Source organism: Globicephala melas, chromosome 10 (assembly GCF_963455315.2).
Source record: "Globicephala melas chromosome 10, mGloMel1.2, whole genome shotgun sequence".
Classification (NCBI taxonomy): domain Eukaryota; kingdom Metazoa; phylum Chordata; class Mammalia; order Artiodactyla; family Delphinidae; genus Globicephala; species Globicephala melas.
The window spans coordinates 95,363,892-95,378,655 of NC_083323.1; the positions used below are offsets into that span (position 1 = coordinate 95,363,892).

At 44.3% G+C, this 14,764-nt stretch overlaps 1 protein-coding gene across 1 annotated transcript in view; it reads right to left on the reverse strand.

The window, feature by feature from the left end:
* RIMKLB (ribosomal modification protein rimK like family member B) overlaps positions 1–3,662 on the reverse strand; it is a 53,137-nt gene extending 49,475 nt beyond the window's left edge. Inside the window, exon 1 of the mRNA XM_070046557.1 lies at positions 3,643–3,662. The gene's annotated coding sequence lies outside the window, so the exon portion shown is untranslated. The remainder of the gene's footprint in view (positions 1–3,642) is intronic.
* Between the last annotated feature and the right edge of the window lie 11,102 nt (positions 3,663–14,764).

A 14,764-nucleotide genomic window follows, 5' to 3' on the forward strand; every position in this document is an offset into this window, starting at 1 on the left:
TTTCTTCCCACTACTTAGTATGTAAAGTTTTATTTGGATATTGATGCCTGCTATTTTGGCTTATGTCTCTAACATCATATACAAACATTTGATAAATAATGGTTTTATATATATATATATATGGAATATATATATATTTGGAATTTGTCACAAAGGATCTCATAGTCCATTCCTCAACCGTACATATAAAGAGTCAACCAAAAAATTATTACTAATGTTATTCTCCAAATACATATAGATTCCATCGTAATCAACAAAGAACAAATCCACTTAAGTCATAGATGGATTTGCTAAAGTCGTAGAAGCTTTTTATCATTAAGCTTTTTCTCCAACTTCCGTTACTAAAAATAAAAACTGCTATTTTTGTGGGGAACTGAAATGTTTGGCGCTTCAAAGAGGGACCCACTGATATGTTGGGGCAAAAAGGGTTTAGCAGAAAGTCAGCGTTTAAAAGACAAACCAGGGTTTAGTGCCTGACCGAGGGGGCAAAAGTAGGTCAGTGTCCCTGGCAGTCACAGCTGGGAAAGAGTGATGTCACCCAAGTAGTGGGGTGGGGGGTAGGGGAGGTGGGATTTAAGGTGGGGAAGTGGAGAGACCCTTTGCAGGGGGGACTGTGGGGATGGGAGGGGAGGAATTTACAGAGGCATACTTAAGGCAGCCTTTTACAGGCTAATGGCAGAAACAGCTGAAGCACCGCTTCCTCCGCCCTCTTCCCTCTTCCCAGGCTGCTTTCTCCCAGGCCTCATTCCCTACCTCATATCAACATCAGACCCCTCTGCTGGAGACAAAGACACCAGAGAAGGGAATGAGGAAAAAGACAAGCCTGAAAAGGAATAATTTCCATAAAGGAGAGAGTGCTGAGGAGAGAAGTGAAGTGAATTTTAATCAAAACCAGGGAAACATGATGGGAAAGAAGAAAAAAAAAGGAGAGAGGCAGATGAAAAAAATAGTGGAAAGGGAGGAAAAGACGGCTGAATGAACCAAAAAACGTATTAGTGCATGGAGCAAAATTAGTATACTGGAAATACAATTATAATAACTTCTAAGGTTTTAAAAATGAAGCAAGCAAAGAGCTGAGGAAGACACCATAATGGTTGCAATTTGAAACCATCCAAAATATGTAGTGTGTTTGCAACAAAGCGAAACTGGGATGGTCCCAACTGGGACTTCCCTCCCCAGTCCACATCCAAGTTCAAAGTTATGCTGCCTCCGTGTTTATCGGTCAGTCGAGATCTAGACGTTCTCGTGACTAATTTAAATATCTCATTGCAGGTGTAGGTAGTGCCTGTTAAATTGTTAATAATCATAGTAGTAACAATAACCACCTTTGGAATGTGGAAACTGTATTTCAACACCCCTGCTTTTGAAATGTCATGCATTTCACGTACTGTTTTAATCACTTAAACATTTTAAAGAATTAAAATTCAATTAATCTCTGATCAAAACTGAGTGTCTTTCCATTATGTCCAATAGCGCTCCTGTCTAACAACAGCACCCAAAAATCCTTTCTCATTTAAGAGCTACTAATGTTTCTTTCTGGATAACTGTTAAGTTTTAAAATATCCCCTGGTGTAAGCAAAATATACGTGTAATAAATATGCCACGATGAACTGTGTCTAGAAAGAAATAAGGGAGAAAAGCTAGGAAATATCTCACCAAGGCACCAGAAGTAAGGAGATATATATATATAATTATATATATATATAATATATATATAATATATATATAGTGCCTGCATCTGGAAGAATGTTGCTTTTCTTTCTCTTCCTTTCAAATTTCTTCCTTTTCTAAGGAAGGAATTTTTATCGCTTATTTTCTGTTTTCTCATTCATTTCCCCTTTCTCCAAGTCTTTTTTTTTTTTCTCTTCTTGCAACAGCTTCTCTGTTTCCATCTCAGGTTGCCCCCATATTTCCTTCTGACTTTGTTGTGTCTTAGCTTAGTCGGCCAGACTTCCACTAAACTCTCAGAGCTGGCATCAGAACAGCGCATTTGGCAAAAAGTCAGTCACACATACCACACAACCACAAACAAGCACTCTGACTGCAAAATCCTTTCAACAATACATTCCTGTTTCTTGCAGTCAGCGGTTCCCATAGACCCACGATCTGAAATAAGCAACGCATACATTCACATACAGTCTGCACGCACATGGCCTCTGCAGTCAGCTCACAAAGACACAACATCTGCAGAAAGGTCTTGCAGGCAGCATATACAGGCAGCACATTCTCCGCCCCTTTCCTAGCTCTTCCTGACTGGCTCTTTCTCCCAGCCGCCTCCTCCCCTCACGCTGCCTGGCAATGTCTCCCCTCCTTTTCCGGCAGTTCTCAGTGCAGTGCCATCCATCACTCTCCCAACAGATCCTCGGGCAAAGCAATTGTTTCTTGAAGCTCTCTTTTCTCCTGACTGGGAATTTGCTCTTGCAAAAGGACTGTCAGAACAGAATCTCCTTCTGGAACACGATACTGTGGCCTGGTCCCTAGTGCGCTAACTTGTTTCTACAGATTTTAATTTTGCCATGGAAGGCTTCAGGAGAAGGAAAAAGAGGAGAAAGAAAACAGAAAGAAAGAAAAGGAAAGGAGAGAGAAAGCCCCGGGAGACATTTCAACGAAGACAACTTGAACAAAAGCGGAGAAACAGATTTAGGAGGGGAAAGCAGTGGAGAGACAAAACGGAGGTGTGAAAGTAAAGGGAGAAACTAAGAAAAAAGATAAAAGTATGAAAGATTTGGTATAACAGTTTATTGAGCTTTTTGTTACCCACTACATTACCAAGGTGACCGTAGAAGTAGGACAGAAGATTCTTATAAAGAGGTCAATAGGTGAATCAGAGACAAAGAGAATAATCTCCTGATGAGATTGCATCATTTGAAATTTCTGAAAAAGACAAAACAGACAACAATCACAAATATCTGCCACAAGGAAAATTTAAATTGCTATTTTGAAGGATTTAGTGACACTTGGAAAGAAAGCACATTTGAATTTTAGTTAAAACAACAGATGATGTCCCAATTTTTGAGATATATTAAAAATGTGAAATTCAAATTTATTTGACCATCCCACATTTTATCTGGCAATCCTATTCTTAGAGGATTCTGACCCACGCTCAATTTGAGAAATACTGGTGAGAAGTAAGAAGGCCTACCTTTAGTAAGAACACCTGGAGGTGTTTGCAGATCCTTATCTCTACCCCACAATCATACCAAACTGAAATCCCTAAGAAGAAGCTGAAGAATCTTCATTGTGATGATATACATTGGTTTGTTTTGATGCACTAAAGTTTGATAATCACTGATTTCCTCACAATTCATTCATGGAGCCCTCCCTAAATCTTAATAAATGCTGTTCCGTTAACTAAACCAGGGGGCCATTAGACTGAATGGCCACTGAATAGGCTTTAAGCTACATCCCATCAATAATTTCCTTGTTTCTCCCCTTTCCCTATGAAAGTCTCTCCCCAGCTCCCATCGGTGGAAAGCTGCCCAATTAGAACTGATTTTAGTTCACATAAACTCTTAAAGTTTTAATATGCCTCTTTTCAACTGTTCTGTTGTCAGAAGAAGGAACCAAAGGAGCCCCCCAGGGACCCCTCCCAGGAGAAATGAGGAACCAGGTGGACGTATCCATGTAGCCCCTTTAACTCACTGCTTCTCTGTGTCTGCTTCTCTGTGTCCAAGTCCCTCTTGGATCCTCGTGTTATGAGCTGTCAGACTTTATCTGAGTTCTTCCAGACTGGGTCCGGAAACCAGCCAGAGTCCAACTTAAAAACCGGACTGGGTCGGGGATTGGACTGGGTCTGACCTAAACTGGACTAGGTCCAGTGTGAGGCTTCAGGTGAGTAAAATTTTAAGACTGAACAAGTATATTAATCTCACCACAGATAATCTTGAATTACAGTGGACACAGTGGGGAACTTTTAACCTAAATCCAGTCAAGAGGTGCCCTAGAGAACAGGGCACTTCTCTCACTATAAAGAGTAGAAAGAAAATAATTTTTCCTCCTCTACGGTTTCTAGTTACCAGAATAAGAGCTGCTGGGGGGAGTTCCCTGGTGGTGCAGCGGTTAAGAATCTGCCTGCCAATGCAGGGGACACGGGTTCGAGCCCTGGTCTGGGAAGATCCCACATGCCACGGAGCAACTAAGCCTGTGTGCCACAACTACTGAAGCCCGTGCACCTACAGCCTGTGCTCCACAACAAGAGAAGCCACCGCAGTGAGAATACTGTGCACCGCAACAAAGAGTAACCCCCGCTCTCCGCAACTAGAGAAAGCCCACAAGGAGCAACGAAGACCCAATGTAGCCAAAAGTAAATAAATACATATTTTAAAGAAGAGACCTGCTGGGACACCCTGCTCTCTCCTGCAGACAGGATCTCAGGGAAACTGGCAGAAGTGAGCCAAGGGCAAGAGTTCTTAAAAAGTCAACGCTCCCAGATCTCTATCTGTGGCGCCTGGTCAAGAGAGGAAGGTAAAGTTTCAGTTGTCCCTTCCTTACCAAGTTCAGGGTTTGAATTTGATTTTGGGGTACCCACTTGTTATCCTTCTCTTGTCTCAACTTGTGTCCTGAGGTCATGGCTTGGCTCTCTGCCTGCCTGGGGCACTCAGGCTGTTGGTTCTTACGTGCATATGCGGGAACCTCAGCCCTCAGGTTGGGGGCACAAAAATACAGCGGGACAGAAACGTGGGCTGTATTCTGTTTGTGGCTAGGGCTCTACTGATTGCTGCTAGCACTCTCTGGGCTATTTTTGGAAGCGGCTCCGGATTGGGGGAAGGTAGTACCTTTTGCACCCTCTTTGGAGACACCTCTTGCACCCACGGGATTGGTCAAAACTACCAGGCATTTACTGTTTGTCCCAGCTGAAACCTGACAAGATATTGGGGGGCGGGGGGGAGAGGGAGGATATATATTTTTAAAAATACGCCTGTGGTCAGAAGTTGTCCTCATTGGAAGCTGATTTCAAAACCTTTTCTTAAGGCGTTCTCTCCTAAGCTAAAATGAAACTATGTACCCAGAGGGAAAGAAAAACATTCTGAGGTCATTGTGGAAGCATTTACGAAAATATTCCAAAGACACACGGCTCTAAATCTAGAACATGGGAATCTTTCCCTCTTCGTTGGAAATCTCCCTAATATGAAGAAACTCATTGAAGATAATGTATTTGGGTGGGTGGGTCAGCCTCTTGATCTCGATCAGGTTGCAACACTATTCTTTGTGGAATTAAAAACAACTGTACTTGTCTTATAAATTGAGTCCTTACAGGAACAGAAGTGCAGCTCTAGAAGCAATTTAAAGCCCAGAGTAAAACTAAGGTTGACTCTGTGGAGTCAATAAAGGCCCTTGGGAAAAACTGGCCTGCTACCCTGTTTGCAGGATTCCTGCAGCCTTTCCAGGTGAATAAGGAAGGTCACTTCCTGGAAGGCCTTTAACTCTGGCAATCATCTCTGAATCTATCACTAAGGCCAGAGGTGCACAACAAGAGTCCCTAGACTTTCTTGCTAGGATGGTTTTAGATAATAGAACTGCTTGACATTACTCATCCGCTGAACAAGGAGGAATGTGCACCATAGCAGAATGTCTCCTGTGGCAGCTGGATCAACGCAACTGGGATTGTACCAAATACAAGAGATTAATAAGTAGCCACTTGGCTATTAATTAATAGCCAGGGGTTGATGACCCTTCAGGTACATTCTCTGATTTATTTGAGAACAACTGGTTTGGTTCATGGGAGGTCCTGATCAAGGAATATACTTCACTCTTGGTATTACCCTCCTAATCATGGTTGTTTCCTGGGTGCACTGTGTTGTCCCAAAGGTCTTAAATGCATATTCACAGCCATCAGCAGTACATCAGATGGTCTCGCTGTGCTTGTAGAACAGAAACAAGATGAATAACAAAAACAAAAAAAAATTTTTTGGGCTGTGCGGCTTGTGGGATCTTAGTTCCCCCACCAGGGATTGAACCCAGGCCCTCGGCGGTGAGAGCTTGGAGTCCTAACCACTAGGCTGCCAGGGAAGTCCCCAAAAACAAATTCTTCTATGAACCTGACATCATAATCAGTTTCACAATGAGACAAGAGCAACTTAACTCTGATGGTGACTGAGAGTGCCGCTAATACCAAATTTTTGGTGAATCACATTCAAGATGATGGTCAAAAGAGAGAAATCATTAAATTCATTAAGCAGGGGGCCATTAGACTGAGGTGGCTCTAATTCCAAGGTGGCCTATATAAGCAAACCAAAATCTAAGCCTGAAAATACCTCAGGGTTGCAATATTGAAACCTAAGGGTAGCCCAAGAGGCCTTAAGCTATAGCCAAGCAGTAATTCTCTTGCTCTGCTTCTGCCTTTTGTCTACAAGTCTCACTCCAAGATCCTGTTGGTGGAGCATACCTAACCACTTCCAGTTTGGCGCTACCAGGTTCACATCAATTTTTGCTCAAACTCGGTATATTTAACATGCCTCAATTTATCTTTAACGTGTTGAACACTGCTATTTTATGTATTTATATATGCATGTCACACTACATCACATTAACTTTTTAAAAGTCAGCAGGAAATGAAAGTACAATTTATCAAAATTTGTAGGAAGCAGCAAAAGCAGTGTGTAGAGGCAAATTTGTCACTGCATGACAAGAAACATGCAAGAAATTGGACATCCACATGCAAAAATTAAAAAAAAGAACCTAGACCTTATGCCCTTCTCAAAAAAAAATTACCTCAAAATGTGTCATAGACCTAATGTAAAACGAAAAGATATAAAATTTCTGAAAGATAACATAGATGACCTTGGGTATGGTGACAACTTTTTAAATACAAAGTCACTACGTCATTAATAAGCTGAACTTCATTACACTACGTCATTAATAAGCTGAACTTCATTAAAATTCCAAACTTCTGCTCAGCAAAACACCGTGTCAAGAGAATAAGAACGCAAGCCACAGACTGGAAGAAAACATTTGCAAAATACGTATCTGATAAAGACCGGTTATCCAAACTATACAAACAACTCTTAAAACTCAACAATAAGAAAATAAACAACCTGACTTTTAAATGGGCAGAAGACCTGAAACGTACACTTCACCAACAAAAATATAAGGTGCCAAATAAACATACGAAAAAAACGCTCCACATCTTATGTCATTAGAGGGATAAGAATTTAAAACAAGGAGATATCACTACATGACTATTAAAATGGCTAAAATCCAGAATCCTGATAACATGAAACAACAGCAAGGAACTCTCATTCATTGCTGAGAGTCCAAAATGGTATGGCCGCTTCGGAAGACAGTTTAGGGTTTCCTATAGAACTAAACATACCCTAACCATATGATCTACCAATTGTGCTCCTTGGTATTTACCCAAAGGAAATACCAAAAACTGCACACGGAGGCTTATCACAGCTTTGTAATAGCCCCAACAGAAACAATCAAGATGTTCTTCGGTAGGTGAATACATAACTGTTGTTCAGCCCTAAAAAGAAATGAACTAACTACCAAGCCATGAAAAGGCATGGAGGAAACAAATGCATTACTGCTAAGCGAAAGAAGCCCATCTGAAAAAAATCACATACTGTATGATTCCGACCGTATGTATTTCGGAAAAAGATAAAACTACGGGGCAGTAAAAAGGTCAGTTGTTGTCAGGGATTAGAAGGGAAGGAGGAATGAATAGGCAGAGCACAGAGTCCTTTTGAGGGCAGTGAAACTGCTCTGTATGAGACTATAATGGTGGACACATGTTAACACACAGTTGTCAAAACCCATAGACTGCACAACAGCAAGAGTGAACCCTGACTGACTCGTAACAATGGACCTCTCGGTACAGGATGTTGAGAGTGGGGAAGGATGTAGGTATGTGGGGCAAGGAGTATAAGGGAATTCTCTGTACTTTCCACTCGATTTTGCTGTGAACATACAAAGTGCTCCAGAAAGAGAAGTCTATTTAAAATTGGTAAGGGGGTAGGGTGGCCGCAGAGATGGGCTTAGGACGGGGCAAGCTTCTCCCGCCATCCTACAATTACCTGGGGTTGAATTAGCTGGATTGGTCGTGCGTGTTTTTCAAAATTGTCACTTAGGAGAATCTAAGTTTCTGTCTTATTTACACCCAGTAGTTAACCCTTCTACCACCTTTTGGGCCTCTCACTGTTGTGGCCTCTCTCGTTGCGGAGCACGGGCTCCGGACGCGCAGGCTCCGGACGCGCAGGCTCGGCAGCCATGGCTCTCGGGCCCAGCCGCTCCGCGGCCTGTGGGATCCTCCCGGACCGGGGCACGAACCCGTGTTCCCTGCATCGGCAGGCGGACTCTCAACCACTGCGCCACCAGGGAAGCCCCCCCTTCTACCATCTTAAGAAGCCAATGATACTGAAAAAACCGGTTGTTTCTTCATATGTCACTTGTTTCTTCATATGTCAGGGAATAAAGGAAATTCAGTTCACTTCTCTTTCCCACTAGATTCTCGATTCCTTGAATGGACGACTTGGGACTGATTCATCTTTTTTAATTACCGGTAGGTAAGTGAAGTCCCTGGCACTGAAAAGGCAGCCAGAATATCAATGCAGTACAGTTCTGAGTCATTAAGAATCTTTCATCCTGTCGGGCACAGCTCAAGAGTCGTGCTCCATGAACTATGTCATCAGTTGGAATAGTAAATGAGGTGCAGGGAAGGGCCGCCAAACTTCAAAACAGGTCTGGAGAAGTGATTCGTTGCCCTCTTGTGTTCAGTTTTAGGAAATACAGTCTCTCCCATACACGGGCAACACATCTCTCTGATGTACGAATATGAGTTCCTGGGTTTGGCCTCGGGCATGCAACAGTGAACAAAGCATCTGCCCACAAGAAGCCCACATTGTAGTGGAGACACTCAGGAAAACAAGCCAAAGCTGAGTTGGAAAGGATGAGTAGAAATTAGACAGATGAACATAAAGGTTATGTTGAGTTGGTAAATTAAAGATTCTGGTGGAGGTGTTGTAAATGGAATGTAACGTGTACAGCAGCTTAGAGAGCTTGAAGCTTTTGCAGAGCTGTAAATGATTCGGTGTGTCAGAAAGCAAGATGCAGCATGTGTCGGGGTGGGTGGGTTAGAGCACTGGTGATGAGAGAGGGAACTGAGACGTTCCGACCGTATCCTAAGGATAATGAAGCGCCTCTAAGGTTTTGTTTTGTTTTGTTTTGTGGTGCGCAGGCCTCTCACTGTTGCGGCCTCTCCCGTTGCGGAGCAGAGGCTCCGGACGCGCAGGCTCAGCGGCCATGGCTCACGGGCACAGCCGCTCCTCGGCATGTGGGATCTTCGTGGACCGGGGCACGAACCCGCGTCCCCTGCATCGGCAGGTGGGCTCTCAACCGCTGCGCCACCAGGGAAGCCCTCCTCCTCTAAGGTTTTTAAGCCAGAGTAACCTAGGTTGAGTAATGCTAGAAATATTGCTCATAGTGCTTTGTATTATAAATAAAGGTGGGGAAACGCCAAAACTGGGAGACCAGTTAAGACTCCGTTAGAGCAATGACTGGACCGAACTGAGCTAAAGTGGTGATGGACATAATAGAGAAAAGGGATAGATTTGAAAGACTGTGTGTGTGTGTGTGTGTGTGTGTGTGTGTGTGTATCTGTGTGTGTGTTGTGTGTTGTGTGTGTTGGGACTCAAGGTGAGGGAAAGAGAGAAACCGAGGAAACTGGAGGTGACCCCGTGCTTCAGTTGGGTAATGGGGTGATGGTGGCACCACAGTCCTAGTATGGGGGGGACTCTGCAGGGAGCATGACTCAATTTTACACATGCAAAACTAGGGCTTGCTCAACATTTATTGAAGCTTCTTCTTGGGCACCTTCCTGGATTACAGAGGGTGGAAAACTAAAAACGACATAGCCTAGACTCTCCGATAGCTAGAGTTTGAATCCTATAGCTAGGTTTCAGCAACCATATGCACTGATCTAAGTCTTGAACTCAAAACCAAGGTTAAGTGAAGAGAGAGGCAGGGAGTGAGGATCCGTTCTGCTGGTGTGGATTCTAGCAGAGCCAGCGTGGATCCAGAGCTTGAGTGGTGGCATCTCAGCACGGAAGGTGGCCTCCAGAAGGTGGGAGGGGCACTAGAATCTTGGTAGCTATTCCTGGGAGTCTGTTCTTTAGCTTCCCCCCTTTCTGCTTAAATGATCCTGCTCTAATATGAAGCCTGACGGACTCAAGGTGCTAATGGGACATCCAACTAGAGATGTACTATTTCACCTGCAGATGTAGAAGAGACTGAAGTACAGATCTAGAAGCAGAAGCCAGTAGATGGTAAATAGAGACGCAGGAGTGGGGTGTAGTAAAAAGAGGTGGCTGGGGCAAGAACCTTGAAAACGACCAGCATTTAAGGGTAAACACAGAAGAAAAAGAAATTAAAAAAGAATGCTGAGCCAAGCTAAAGAGGAAAACAAAGGAAGTGATGTCATAGGTGCCAAGAGAAAGACACATTTCAAAAAGGAGAGACAGGCCAACAGTGCCTGATGCTGCAGAAAACAAGAAAATAACACTGAACTTTTTGTATCATATTGAGCATCCAAGAGGTCCTTAGAATTGTGAAGAGAGGTAAATCAGGTTTCAGGGAAACGGCAAAATACATATGTTCTTTGTTTGGCCTTGTCTAATCTGTTAAAAAGATTCATTTTAACTTTGTGACACATGTGGCTACACACTTTTTTGCCACTCCTCCCATCAAGAGGTAAAGTCTATTTCTCCTCCCCTTAACTTGGAACTGAGACCCTATAGACCAACAGGACATGGGAGTGACGCTGGCAAACTGATGCTGAGCCCTGAGAGATCTGCGGCTTCTTCCTTTGCTTCTGGGAACGTTTCCTCTCTCAACCAAGACCAAGGGAGTCAAATGTAAGTGTGGATACTACATAGAGTGTGGGTCTAACAGCGCAAGACCACCAGCACCATCTGAAAATTTACACAAAGCAAAACGATGAGACAAAAGCACTCATTATTGTTGATAGAAGTCACTTATGTTTCGCATGCACTGATTTTACAGCCCTTCTGCCAAAATTCCTTTATTTCTGGAATAACTGTTGCCCAGTCTCTGTGCCTGTTTCCTTTAGGTCTATTCCTCTCGTATTGGATCAAAACACTGGTTAGTTGTTCCACTGGCTGTGCTCCTATAGCCTCTCAAACTACTTTCTTCTCTAGAACTTTCTCCTTTACTTTGCATTTGACTCAGTTTTTGAATGTTTCTCTCTCGAAATATTTCGAGTCTTCGTCTCACCTCAATTCAAATGACCAAATTTTGAGTTGTTCTGTGCTGATCATTATGTCGGCCAGAGACGAGTAAGAACCTCTCAGTCTAATCAAGAACACAGACATGTAAAACAAAGAATATAGGGACTTCCCTCGTGGTCCAGTGGTTAAGAATCCGCCTTCCAAGGCAGGGGACGCAGGTTCAATACCTGGTCGGGGAACCAAGATCCCACATGCCGCTGGGCAACTAAGCCCGGGCGCCACAACTACAGAGAAGCCCGCGCACCGCGATGAAGGATTCTGTGTGCTGCAGCTAAGACCCAACGCAGTCAAAAATAAATAAATAAATTAAAAAAAAAAAAAGAATACAATAAAGTTGAGGGGAACTTCCCTGGCAGTCCAGTGGTTGGGACTCTGCACTTTCACTGCGGGGGGGCAGGGGTTCGATCGCTGGTTGGGGAGCTGGATCCCGCATGCTGTGCGGTGTGGCCAAAAAAATAAAATAAATTTATAAAGAATATAATAAAGCTGATGCCACAATGATTAAAAAAGAGAGGTAGCTCAAGAGGGAATGATTAACTACTCAGAAGCAAAGGGGACCAGCAAGAGCAGCATGGGGCTGGGTTTTGACGTACACATCAGCATTTATTTCCTGGAGCTGGGAAGAGGATATATATTTGAGAAAGGAGGGAACAGAAAGTGCAAGGCATGGAGGCGTGAAGAACAGAGAGGTATGGGTTACTGAGAAGCGGGAACTCTTCCCTTGCCCAAGTTCTCTGAGGACATATGTTTGCTGGCTCTTAACTCCTCCACTGGGTCCATCTCTTAAGTTTGGCTGTTACCACTTTATTGCTTCATTCCCTCTACACACAGCACTCCCCCCCACACACACCCACCTCGTATAACCCTCCTTCCTTCCTTCCTTTCCTTCCTTTTATGGGATTTTTGTGTGTGTTTAGGCCCTGGATTTAATTTAGTTGGATCGGACTGTAGTAATAACGTTTCTGTACGTTTGCCCAGAGGCCTTCAGCTAATGGGTGTATTCTTCACAGGCCAGTAAACAGATGAATAAACCAGCATGCTGTCTCTCATCCCTGTCTCCCTTCTCTTTCTTTGCATTCTACCCATCGTCCCCTGATTGGAGACCTCTTTGTAAAACTCACATTTTCCTGGATGTCTCAGACATTAGATTGCCTACATTAAGTCGCTTCTTCACCTGCCCGTCAATTCCATGGAGAACTTTCCTGCATCCTCGACCCGCAGGAGATCCACCCTGTGTTGGATGAGTATGTGGGCTGCTGCCCAGGGAGTTTTTCCCCAGGGTCAGCGAGAACCTCGGAAGAGTCTAGGCTCACATCTCTGGATGGTAGTTGCTCATTCCTGACCGTGGCTGCTGACTCTGACTTGATGTAATTAAATGATAACCACCAATGAGAAAAGTAAATCAGAGGATCTCTAAAACTGGGGGTCCAAGCGGAGACTCTGAAAACAAACAGGGACTTGTGCTAGAAGGGGCCACCAGAGCTGCCATGAACAAGACATCACCCCAAGTACTTTCAAGTAAACGGCATCCTTGAATGACCAAGAAAGACTACATGGTGGCTTCTGCTCTTCTGCCAGTTCCTGCCGTGCTTCCTTGTTTCCTCTCCCTTCCTTCCTTGCGAGGTCCTGCTCGCTGCCTGCCTGCTCCCCCTGCCTTGCTCTGAACATTTTGTTCCTGTTTTTACTGCCCTAACTTCAGACTCCCCCTCGAGACCCTAGGAAGGCGCCCCCTCCTACTGCCTGGGGAGGCCTTCCTAAGCTACAGTCTCTGGCTGGGAGCACATTGAGGTCATTGCTGTCCCTGCCAAATGACTGGCCTGAGTTCAGTTTCTCCATCTGTCTGTGCTTCATGGAAAACATGAGTGTGGCTCTAGGCTCTCCGTTGTAGGCCCTGCCTCAGTTCTGCTTTGCGTCTGCTTTTGTCTCTTCCCCCACCCCTGCCTCCCTGCCTTTTCTTGCCCTGGCTCTCCCCAGACATCTGTTCTGTAGCCTCTGCATTCTCATTGTGGAACAGGTGGGAAAAGATCAAGTTCTGGACAGGTCCGACCAGGAAGAGCTGGGTTTTGTACACAGATTTGTTCTGGGGACTGACCAGAACCCATGTATCTCAGAGATGGAGAACGTATAGCTTCCTAAGAGAAACCAGAGGGGCTATTGGCTTACTTCTGACTATGTCCATAGCTCTTCCTTGCTCGTGACAGCTTCCTTCCTTCCCTCCCTCCCTCTCTTCCTTCCTTCTTCCCTTCCATCATTTACTCTCTTCTTTCTTTTAGTCTGTAATCCATTAATACTATCTGCTCTGTCTACCTGTACACTTCTCTAATTTAGCTCATCAGGGAAATACAAAATATAGACTAAAGAAGCTAACAGATAACTTGAAATTTACACACTGCAAGGGCACGTAAGGGCAACCATTCTTCAGATTTGAAGTTTCTGTAATTCAAGTTTATTCCTCCGAAGTGGAGATGTTGTAATGGTCTAAGCACTAGAGTTTCTAGGAATAAGAGTGAAGACAAAGTTTTTATAGCTCCTGGATCAGGGAAAACATTATGTACATATTACGTGACATGAAGGAAAGTACTGATGGAAAATAAAGCAAGCAGAATGAACTTGGCCCCAATTTTCTTTGGGCTTCTGATAGCATTTTTGTCCTTAAGATTCCAGAAACCAAGATTCTTAATATAAGCTTCAACAAAGACAAAAGACAACGTAAGGCTGGAATCTCCTCTCATGGAGCTCCTCCACATTTCAAAAAGATGAGGGTTCTGTGTTCCTTAACTTTTCCTAAGACAGCAGCCCTCCTCTTGGACAAAACTCATGTACTGTCTGTTTGCCTGGATGTAGCAATATATGAGATTCTCAAAGGCGTGTGAGGGGGGCAGGGGGTGGTGAGAGAGTCAAACGTGTAGGTCAAGAAAGAGGCAAAGAAAAAAGAGAAACATAAGGATACAAAGAGGGGCTTCCCTGGTGGCACAGTGGTTGAGAGTCCACCTGCTGATGAAGGGGACACAGGTTCGTGCCCCAGTCCGGGAGGATCCCACATGCTGCAGAGCTGCTGGGCCCGTGAGCCATGGCCACTGAGCCTGCGCGTCCGGAGCCTGTGCTCGGCAACGGGAGAGGCCACAACAGTGAGAGGCCCGTGTACCGCAAAAAAAAAAAAAAAAAAAAATCCGCCTGCCAATGCAGGAGACATGGGTTCGAGCCCTGGTCCGGGAAGATCCCACATGCCGCGGAGCAGCTAAGGCCACGAGCCACAACTACTGAGCCCGTGAGCCACAACTACTGAGCCCGCGCACCTAGAACCTGTGCTCTGCAACAAGAGAAGCCACCACAGTGAGAAGCCCGCGCACCACAACGAAGAGTAGCTCCTGCTCGCCGCAACTAGAGAAAGCCCGTGCACAACAGTTAAGACCCAATGTAGCCAAAAAATTAAAAAATAAATTAAAAAAAATAATAAAAGGATACAAAGAAAATTTTTGGTGTGGAATTCTAAAAGGACAAAAGTGAGAAAGGGGGCTAGA